Source organism: Rhyacophila brunnea, unplaced genomic scaffold (genome assembly GCF_057557595.1).
Source record: "Rhyacophila brunnea isolate RB1 unplaced genomic scaffold, BYU_Rbru_1.0 scaffold_9, whole genome shotgun sequence".
In the NCBI taxonomy this organism is placed as follows: Eukaryota; Metazoa; Arthropoda; class Insecta; order Trichoptera; family Rhyacophilidae; genus Rhyacophila; species Rhyacophila brunnea.
The window spans coordinates 2,796,919-2,808,968 of record NW_028233361.1 but is presented as its reverse complement, the minus strand read 5'-3'; the positions used below and the strand labels follow the sequence as shown (position 1 = coordinate 2,808,968).

General features: G+C 34.9%; 1 protein-coding gene across 1 annotated transcript in view; it reads right to left on the bottom strand.

Moving 5' to 3' along the window:
* Positions 1–12,050, bottom strand: part of LOC147063165 (uncharacterized) — a 41,372-nt gene extending 29,322 nt beyond the window's left edge. The window contains exon 1 of the mRNA XM_085959500.1: positions 11,440–12,050. The gene's annotated coding sequence lies outside the window, so the exon portion shown is untranslated. The remainder of the gene's footprint in view (positions 1–11,439) is intronic.

The following is a 12,050-nucleotide window of genomic DNA, read 5'->3' as shown; positions in this document are numbered from 1 at the left end:
GGCGAAGGCTCCATACTAAGCGATTATTTAAAGCCTACCTTCAAGAAAACTATATCTTCAAGTATTTATTTCAAATTTAAATACATTAATAAAATGAGGAATATTTTAAAATATTGAGTCATCTATGGTCAGAATTTGAATTTACAATGGCGACTGATTATTAGTCAAGTTTAGAATCAAACAAAAAATTACACGCGAGTAGCGTCATCTGTTTTTGTTCTTTGAATGACATCATAATCGAAAATTATTGTTTTCTATACTTATGATTCATCTCTTCAGGCAAGTCTACAAATTTTGTCTCGTTTGGTAAGCGCTTGAGACACCGCTTATAACTCTTTATGCAAATTTTCTTGTCTATGCCTACCGCTTTAATGCTTCAAATACACTCTATGACGATCGGTCATATATATGTCGAAAAACCCGTTTCTTATGTTGGCGTCCTGTGTCACAGGGTGTCACAGAGTGTAAATACGATGTCATAGCTGTCATACAATATGTATGTATAAATGTAGGAATGGCATAGATTTGGTCATAGACACTAAAACGCTTTTAGCATATATGTGCCCGATCGTCATATAGTCTATTTGAACCTTAAGCAAATAATAAATAAATAAGAAGATTTAAAAAAAATAATGTCTATTGGGTTCAATCAGATATAATTATTAATTGTTTTTAAAAATAACAAATAATTGTATCTCGTGCTTATTATTTAGATTAGTTCAATCATAGACAAACATAAATTATATCATTTTAATTCAGTCAGATTGTTGTTCCAAACACGGTGGTAAAGTTTTATTTTGTTAGACAAAATTCAGTGATTTATTGTGTTCTGAATGTGGATAGATTATTTTATTTTGTACCTTAATTCATTTGTCAGTGCTTTAAATATATTTATTAAATGTCTAGTTTTCCGATTGATTTTGAAAATTGTTATAAGTACGACAGACCAAATTTTAAGAATATCATTCTCAAGTTTGACGTTTGTTAAAAAAACATATGTTATCAAAGCTGGAAGGTCAAGGGTTCATTTAGATTTTCACACAGCAAAAACACTTATATTAGATATTATCACAACAATATATATGACAAATATTCGTTTTTAACTGGCGGTTATGAAATGATTTAGTGTGTCGTTGTCATTTTAGTGTGCACCTATTCATCAGTAGTAATATCGTAGGTAAGTATTATCTTCTATCTCCCGTAAGTATACCTGACAAGTATGCTCTTTTTCTCTGATCTCCACAGCCTACCTCTTTCCAAAAGTCACCCTTCGCCACTAATTTCTATCGATATTGAGGCATGCTCAACTTGCTACACTTACTATCCAGTATCCTGGCAGTTAAGATTTATTTTAATATTCAATTTATCTAAAATCAATGGAATTATAAAAATTACTTCATCTGGCATAACTGACTTGTTATCAGCGTTAGAAAAGAGTGACAATTTGAATTATTTTTTTCGATAAACCCATAATAATATGTTTTGGTACCTATATGAATAAAAAAGTAACAGAATATAAATGGAAGTTTTACCCAGTATATAGAATAAACACACGATTTATACTCATATACGCTTACCCTTCATCCTGATTTGATCGGGGTTGTCCCGGTTTCACGATAGGTTCCCGGCCGGTTTGTCATTTTGTCCCGATTTATAATATTATTATATACGTATTCTCTGATCCACATGCAAGACACTGGTAATTTAAGCCCTAAATGCTATATATTCTATGTTTTTAAAACTATATAGAGTGCACATAAATTTAGGAAAGATTACTAGCTTTTATAGAGGTGTCACACCATATCACAAAATAAAATGTGTGGATTTTTCTCACTGTTATATTGTTAATCATCAGCAGATAGTGCAAAAAAAAAACGCTGTTAAAAATTGTTTAGTTTTTGACATATTGTTTATTTAATATTATAATGATAAGTACCTATAAGTTTCAAAACGTTTTATTGCAATTCTAAAATAATATCGAAGTTTTTCGATTTTGTGAATGCTTAAAATCTAATAAATAATGTCTTATTTAGATCATACATTATTGTTTTTAATTTAAATTTAGTGATTTTTATTCGAAAAATAATTCTAAATTTTTTCGTTTATTTTATTTTCTCCCGGACAGGAAAAAAATAATTACAGTAAGCTTAATCATGTACTTACCCAATCTTCTATTTGCTGCATTACATCGTAGCTACATTGTATTTTTACTATTTATTTTTACTACATATTCTACAAGACAATTATACACATCAATACGTCATATTATTATAATCATAGCTATTTTCTTCTACGGCGCGTCACATGAAAAAACGTCAACTCACAATGTACATAATATTATAGTATACTAATATATTATTATTTTGGTATGACTATTGTTGAGTCACCAGTTTGGCAGAAAGACGGAATAATTCGTCATTAAAAATAACTCTTTTAAATTATATTAAAAAAAAACAGCTGATTAGTTTCTAGACTATTAGGAATTGAATGCAATAAATAATATGAAAGACGGAACCACAGTCGTACCTAACCTTTATTTGGGAGGCATTTATTTTCAGACAAATAATGCGATTAATTTTTAGGTTAAGGGCGGACGTGCTCAGCGTGGGTCAAAATGGAACTTTTTTTCTATTTTCAAAGCATGATCCTGGACATACCTTAAACGTTGTAGATAATCTATTTATACTTTTTTCATTAATTATAATATTTATTACATGAATTATAATAAAACTATTCTATTAATGTACATACAAACGGTAAATAGAATTTTTTATCGTAAATATTTTACTAAAATTATCTCGTCAAAAGTTACATATAACGCAAGAACATTGTCCAGCGATGCCAAACTTGTAGAGTTTCAAGAAGAGCTCCGGAATATCCACTGGGATGTTGTCGGACTCAGCGAAGTAAGGCGTAACGGTGAGAGTATTATTACTTTACAAAGCGGACATGTACTGTACTCCAAAGGAACCGATGAAGGACGCACGAGCGGTGTTGGATTTGTTGTCAACAAAGCCTGGAGGGACCGCATAGTCGAGTTCAACTGCATTTCTGACAGGGTCGCAAGCGTGATACTTAAAATCAAAGCTAGGTACCGGATTCAGATTTTGCAAGTATATGCTCCGACACAGAGCTATCCTGATGAAAAAGTGGAAGAGTTTTACGAGGAAATAACATCCTTGAAAAATAAAAGTAAATGCCACTTCAACATCATAATGGGAGATTTCAATGCACGTATTGGATCATACCAAAGAGATGACGTAGCGGTCGAACATTTCGGACATGGCTCAAGGGATGGTAGAGGGGACATGCTTGTGGAGTTTGCTGAAACCAACAATCTTCACATCATGAATTCCTTTTTTCAACATAAACCTACACGTAAATGGACGTGGAGAAGCCCGACAGGAAGGACCAGCGAAATCGATTACATCCTCACTGACAGAAAATATACATTTTTAAACTGTAAGGTGATCAATCAGTTTAACACCGGCAGTGATCACCGGATGGTGAGATGTAAGATAAGATTGAACGTCAAATCAGAAAGATCCAAACTGCAGAAGAAGTCAAATGCTCGCGTATACCTGCAGAACAATAATGAATTCCAAAATGAACTCAAAAATGCACTATCGGCTTTCTTAGATGAGAACGAAACCGTTTCCCTATCCAACGCGGAGGATATAACGAATATTATTCTACAATGTGCAGAAAAAACAGGCGTAAAAAGCTCAGAAGTTACAACTTCCACCAAGCTTTCGAAGGCAACATTGAATCTTATGGAGCAGAGAAGGAAAACCAAGAGCGATAGACAGGCACAAAACGATATGGAGTTTTCATCACTTTGCAAAACCCTCCGAAGGAAGATTAGAGAAGACCTTCGTAAATTCAATGTAAACCTCATACAAGCAATTGTGAAAGCAGGCAGAAGTTTAAACAAAAACAAGCAATGCTTGTCGATAGGAAAACGTCAAATCACAGCACTAAAAGCAAAATATGGTTCTATCGTCAGAAATTGGGAACACTTGTTAAGCCGAGTTGAAGAGTTCTACAGCGATCTCTACAGTGATGACACTGACAATACGACTATAGACTTAGATCTTCAGAGAAATGGAAATTCGGAAGACCATACTCCCGAAATTACATCCTGGGAAGTAACCCATGCTTTAAATTACATGAAAAGTGGGAAAGCCCCCGGGGAAGACGGTTTAACGATAGATATCCTCAAAAAAGCAGGAAAGGATGCAAATGATGTACTAGGATGATGTGGAAGGATGTACTTGCACAATTGTTCACAGCCTGCATATGCAAAGAGGATGTCCCAGAGGTATGGAAAAATGCCAGCATTGTCATTCTTCACAAAAAAGGTGACAGAGAAGACCTAGCAAATTATCGTCCAATAAGTCTACTCCCTATTCTCTACAAGACGTTCACAAAAATTCTCTCAAACCGTCTGCAAAATGTACTAGACGAGCACCAACCGAGAGAACAAGCCGGATTTAGAGGAGGATACAGCACTATGGACCATATCCAAGTCGTCAGAGAAATCATAGAGCGGTACCAGGAATACAAACTGCCACTATGCATGGGTTTTATAGACTATGAGAAGGCGTTTGATTCAATAAAGAAATGTTCAATACTCGACGCACTCAGAAAACAAGGAATCCCTGGACGCTATATAAATATTTTCAATAATATATACAGTAGCGCAACAGCATCTGTAAATCTCCATAAACCATCGCGCAGATTTCCTATCAGCAAAGGAGTCCGACAAGGTGATACAATCTCAACTAAACTATTTACAGCTACCCTTGAAGACTTATTCAGGCAACTTGACTGGAATGACAAAGGGATCCCCATAAATGGAGAATACCTGAATCATCTGCGCTTTGCCGATGACATAGTAATTTTCTCGCAAGACTCAGAAGACCTCCAAAGCAGAATGCAGGAACTCGCTGAAGTAAGCGACAAAGTAGGTTTGAAAATAAATGTAACAAAGACGAAAGTCATGTTCAACTGCTTTGCAGGCCAAAAAGAGATCCTCATCAATGGCACTCAGCTCGAACAGGTGAAAAGCTACATCTATCTGGGACAACAAGTATCTATAGATGGATGTATATTTGATGAAATTGTTCGCAGAGTAAAGCTAGGCTGGAGTGCTTTTGGCCGCCTGAATAATGTCTTCAAAAGTGACCTTCCACTGTGCCTAAAGCGCAAAGTGTTCAACCAGTGTGTGCTTCCCGTGATGACATATGCGTGTGAAACATGGACCCTAAGTAAAAGAGAGATCCAGAAACTTAGAGTAGCACAACGTGGTATGGAGAGGTGCATGCTGGGCATAACGCGAAAGGACAAAAAGAGGAATGAGTGGATAAGGAAGCAGACAAGGGTTTGCGATGTAATAGAGTTTATTAAAAGCCTTAAATGGAGATGGGCTGGACACATAGCTCGAAGAAGAGACAATCGTTGGACAAATCTAGTCATCCAGTGGTATCCAAGAAGTACAAAACGTCCACAAGGTAGACCTAGAGGCCGCTGGATCGATGAAATGATAAAGTTCTGCGGAAGTACGTGGCAACGCAATGCACAGGACCGAGAGAAGTGGAAGCAACTTGAAGAGGCCTTCATCCAGCAGTGGATAGATTCAGGCTGATGATGATGATGATGATGAAGTTATACTAATGATTTTATAAATGCGTTTAAAATTAATAAATGTAAAAAATCTTAACACCACTGCACAGTTATGTACCGAAATATGACTATATTCTAAAACATTAGAGCGAGAGGTTTAAAAGAATACTATTTTATGTAATAAAAATACTTTATGCAGTCATCAAATGTTTAAAATAAATATGAAGGATAATAAGGCTTCAAAATTATATAAATAGATTATCTACAACGTTTAAGGTATGTCCAGGATCATGCTTTGAAAATAGAACAAAAGCGCCATTTTGACCTACGCTGAGCATGTCCCGCCTTAAAGAAATGTAGGAATTATAATATAACTATTCTATTAATGTACACACAAACAGTAAGTATCTACACTACCCACCTACTAATCGGTGTTGTTAAACAAATAAATTTGAATATACATAATTTTAAAACACATTAAATACGTAGAAAAAAAAGATTTCCTAGTATTTCAATATGAATAATGTCACAATCAAATCTTGTGAATTATTCGTTGAATGGAAGAAATAGTTTATTAAATAATTTCGATGCAAAAACCTAGAGCGTATGATTGATGAATCGTAAAAACAATTTAATTGTGAGTAGGTAGGTGTTGATATCTATTACAATGCCATTGTGTGCTAATGATTATAATATATTTATAAAAATAATGTATTTACAAGTTGTTGGTTTTTGGCACTTGATTGTAATGTAGGTGGGTTCGTCTGCACTAGAACTATTAATTGATGTGACTAAAACGGTGGCAATAACAAAATACAATTGACATGTTCATATACATAACACTATTATCTATCGATTAGTGTAAGTACATAATTATGTTATATACTATATCTGTGAGAACGTCAAATTTGCGAATTTTCGAAAAAAGCGAATGAGAAATATATTACATTATTATATCTACTAAGCCCAAAGCTCAAAAGCCGAGATCCTTGAAACTCAGTAAGATGCCATGTCTCACAGCCATACGTACAGGAGCACAGGTAGCACAAACGTCACTTGGTCCTCACAGAATACAGCCTTGACCTCCATGCAACTCCAAGTTGGTTGAATGCAGAGCATGCGAATCCTTTTGAGCTTTGAGAATCGATGTCTTATCCGAATCTTAAGGGTACATTGGTACGACCGCGTAACAAACACCCGACCTCGTGAGCGGACACAGGAGCCTTCGGTGATTGAGGTAATTACGTGGCTGGGACACGTGTTCCGGATGCCACCAAAGAGTGCGACACTAGGGGCGGCAGGTTATAATTATGAAAGTATGGTGAAGCAGGCTAGTATGGTGAGGCGGGCTGGTAATCAATTTGTGGCAAAATTTGAACGTTAACATTATATTATATGGGTACGTTATAATGACCAAAGTAAATCCTCAGTGATGTCCAGATTTTTATTTAATCGCGTCGCTATTTCTTGTAAGTTGTCGGCTATTGTTGGCCTGCTTCATTGAGCTGTATGAGAAAGCCGATTCCTTGCCCCTCTTTTAATTTAATACCTCTATGGTGCGACACTTTGTACCCTTATGGCACAGCCTCAGGGCTTCCGTCGCCGTGGCCGGCCCTTCGTCATCCTGCAGCGGTGCTACAAAAGCGACTTACGTGCTGCAGTTCCGTCATGGCGGGAGGCACAAGAGTTGGCGATGGACCGAGGGAACTGGCGCGAACTTGTGCTTGCCCTATGCCCCAATGCTGGGCCGTGACAGGTTGAAAGAGAGAAGAGATATCTACTAATAATAGTAATAATTGATTTTATTTGGATAAGACAATATCTTGTAAAATACGATAATTAGATAAACACAATTTTTTACAGTATAAAGTATAGAGGTACGAATGCAGACGGGCATCTCTTGTATAATAACTCAATTTCGGTAACAAAAAAAAAACACATGACATACACAACACAATAGATATATTATACACAGCTATAATAAACGAATAAATCTAAAGATTACCATTGAGGAGATCAAGTATTTAAGAAGAAGATTAAACACCCAGGAAGCATTTTAATGTTCGAGAGCATTACTGTTTTAAATTATTTGGGGACCGACGTCTTCCAAGTGAACGAGATGAACCTAGAACTCGCCGGCAGACTGAAGAGTGGGAATATAGCTATCGTCGCACGGAAGAGTCTATTCAGGTTCAAGCCATTGTTCAAAAATACAAAACTCCAGATATAGGCAAATCGTGTCCGTGAAACCAATCTCTCTGTATGGATGTGAAGCCTGGAGCAACGGAGAAACAAGAGAAGATTATTTAAGTATTCGAATAGGTACTTGAACCGGTTAAAGAAAACTAACCGTGGTGCATAAGTCCAACGTCGTTAATGTCTTGAGAGCGCGAAGACTCACTTGTTCGATGCCATGGATATAGAGGTCTCCAAAAAGTTTATGAAGGAACCCCTCGGCCATCCCCGGGGGGGATGGGCAGATAACGTCAGAGAGTCTGTGGGGATAGGAAAGACGGTTGTGCAGTCGGCCATAGACCTGAATAGTATGTAGTGCCAGCTTAATGAAGTAAATAAGTATCCCAAAGTATTGTCCGGCAACTTCATCTTGGCTACGTGGCAAATCTGTGAACTACGTACACCTAATCGAATTTCCGGTTTCAAATTAGGAACGCCCCCAAATTTTTCATTACATTTTTGACACTTCGTATTGGACGCATCTATCAATTTACGTAATTTGAAGCTTTTTATATTCAAAAGATGTCTAAAACAATACAAAATGATATTCGAATTATTATCAGTAAACTTTTGATTTATTGCGAAGAAGAAAAAGAGTCGTATTTAAAAGGCGAGCTTATACAATACTTTCAACAAGCCCATTTTACGGGTTCCTGTCATGTCAGGTATGTCAAAATTCAGTGTTGTAATACTAGAAATATTTCCCCAAATACTGGAAATTATGTTTGTATATTATAAAGTTATGTGTATCGTAATCTATTTTATTAATATTCTTAGACGTATAATAATTAAGTATAAATGATCATTAGTTAGTAAAGTTAATGAATTGTCCTATTTTTTCCTAATTATTTTCCTAATTTTTAAACCGATAAGTAGGTACATATTGTTTTAAAATTTATGTAAGGTGGATATAATTTAATTTATAGAAAATTATTTTCACAGTATGTGTTTCTACAACAATTTTACTAAAAATACGATATAAAGACATCATTTGTAAATTATAAAACATGTGATTGGGTCATCAATATAATATTGAATATGTTATATCTTTCACTTCTACTTTTTTACTCATAATTTGTGTTCTAGTTATTTAATTAATAAATACCTGCAGCAATATTATCAGTTAATGTGGGTTCAATGATACATTTCCTTCCAAATTCAATAATTACGCTGTATTAATTAACCTAATATAATAGTAATAATTAAGAGGTGAAATTATTTGAAACAAAAAATTCTATTGATATTTATTGAACAATAATTAGACTTATAAATTAATGTACTTATAAACTTACTGAGAATAGAATTGATATAAACTTAAAACCTAATTTCGCGGGATATGTTTTCTCAAAAAATGACAACACTGTGAAATATTCTATACGCGATAAGAGCGACTTCCTGTTGTCGCCGAAATAATGTTGTCGTACAGTAGTACCTATCATTATAAATTAAGGAAATGCAAAAAATAAAATGAATATAGGTACCTACCGATGTCTAAGATTTCTGCAAGAGATTACTTTTTCCAAATTTTGAGTAAATTTGTATGTTTTTCCGATATACAGACGATGGATCTAAAATAAAAATGGATCGTGTGATTTTAACATTTGAATAGCCAATGACCGACAGGACAATATTTACGTGTTCTAATTTTAAAAAGTCATTACTGTCATTCATTGAATCATTAGTCATCAGCGAGGAGTTACAAAGTATAATAACAAATTCAACTAATCTAAAAGTGTCCGATAGGATGTACAGAGCCGGTCCTAGCAAGCGCGAGGCCCGATTGAAGCACTGGGCGAGACCCCTAGCTCTACGGGCTAACGGTTTTAGAAATTTAAGCAAAAACCCTATGTTTGACATAATGATCGAATCGAGGTTCTAAATACTGCAAAACTTTTCTATGAATTTTCCACATGTATTCGTTATAGTAGACGAAGTAGATACGTCTTTCGATTTTGTTATCATTGTGCGCAAAATATTTGGCGACTACTTCTCGGATTCGACCCCTACCTTAATCGAGCTGTTGTAAATTCGGCGTAAATTGGCTTAAACGACATACATGGAGCGTTTTTATTTTATCGATTTTTTCAAAATTATATTACAGGTACCCCACGTTTAAAATATCTTACAATTTAATATTTGATAAAATTAAAAACACATAAAATTTAAAATTCGTCTCGGGTAGTTGCATTATCTTGTTTTTTTCCATGGAGCAATCGACCCAATTGATCCAATCGTTTTACTATAAGGCCACCTGTGCATCTATTCTATACATACGACTGCTATCGGCCGCTGTTGGCAGCTATCGAGGGTAGTTTTTCATATTTCAGTATCGAAGTATTAGCATTACAATACACAGTGCTATGTTAAAACACCACCTCTCTTGGGTGTGGTAACTTTTAGAGCGAGAGACATTTTTGACTGTTAAGACGGCTAACTTATTATAACAATTATAGTACTTCGATACAAACATATGAAAAACTACCCTCGATAGCTGCTGATAGCAGTCTTGTGTAAAGAATAGATGAGCTGGTATGCATTGCTATCAGTACCTACTAAAGTTAATTTTTGTATTTAAAATTTAAATCGTTTTCACACACACCTCGAAACTGGTATATTTTAGGTACATACTTATATCTTATTATGTTTGAGACTTTCACGGTTGTTCGTTGTCGTAATAGATTTTTGGGTTGTCACCACTTGTTCTTTTACCTTTTTCCCTCAATGATTCAAGCTCGTTGTAGAGACCATTCTCAGGACATAATGTACTGAAGTGTACTACAGTACATACATTTACGGGCGAATACACACGGCACAGCAGTTCAAACGCGTTTTACTCGATTCCAAATGCATTCGATTAGAATCTCCAATTGGATACAAAAAATCAATCTCATGAATCGAAAAAAGTCTCGAGGCAGGTGCTGGTACGCACCATTCAAATGTATGATTATGTCAAATATTCTATAGATGTCTGTAAACCATCATTTTGATTACCTATGTATTACTTTACCAACTAACGAGATTATCAGCCATATCCATAGAATAATAATCTTAGAAAATTAACTAACTTACTTCGATAAAAGTTAGACACTCTATTTGCTCTAACAGTCTAACACGTCAATATCAAAACAATATAGGTTTTAGGTACCTGTCTATTTTTTTGTAATGCAATAATATTATGTAGTAGCTAATTGGTAGTAATATTTACCAGTGCATAATTAATATGTCTATCGTAGCATTTATTAATGTATTGCTGTGTTTAAGTTCCTAATTAGTAGGTTACTCACTTGTATTAAATAATAAAATTGTCGATAATAATAATTAATAAATAATTTACTCAATCGGTTGTATGTCCTGTGGTAGACAGTTTAATCTCAATGGACTAATCATAATAAATATTTTATAGACGTGTACGTATCAAAGCGGTATTTAACACTCAAGTTCGCATAACTTGAATACTTTATTACGTTATTTCGACGTCAGTGATCTTGGAAACAACTCAAATATTTTTTGTTATTTTGAGTGTTAATATGCACCTACCTCTTACCTATTTGTTTCGCGTATGAAAGGTTACATACTTACATGAGAGGAGATAAGTGATCAGCACTTCCAATGATTAATCCACAGTTTTTACACTCGATACAATTTCCACAAATAAAATTCACACAGAAAGTGTTCTCCAAAGATTGGGTCATTCACGTCACTTGTAGAATTGCCAGGGAAAAGCTCTCATCACCATTAATCAAAAATATAATTTAAAATTTCCTATCTAAGATAATTATTATACACCCACTGAAAATAGTGTGTTCGATACAAAACTACACGATTGTTTTAAACATATTTTAATCATAATCATGTTATCATTATTAATTCACTTTCATTTTTATATTATTCAATAAACCTATCCACTATTATATAAAGTTTGAGAGAGATTTCCTTTTGTAATGCAGTATCACAACTCACAGGTGAACTTATTTAAATGAGGTATGCAGTTAGAGGCGAACTGGGATTTGTTAGGTTACGTTGTATATCGAAATAAAAGTTGAAGATGTCGAGTAGATGTGATCTGTGGACGTTCGGTTACTGCCCGGGCGTCCCGGCGCGCCGTTTATTTCTGTAAAGTTCGTGAATCCGACGTCGCAAAATTACCGCGATCGGCGTCCGGACGTCGCCTAGTCAAAAACATATGCTGC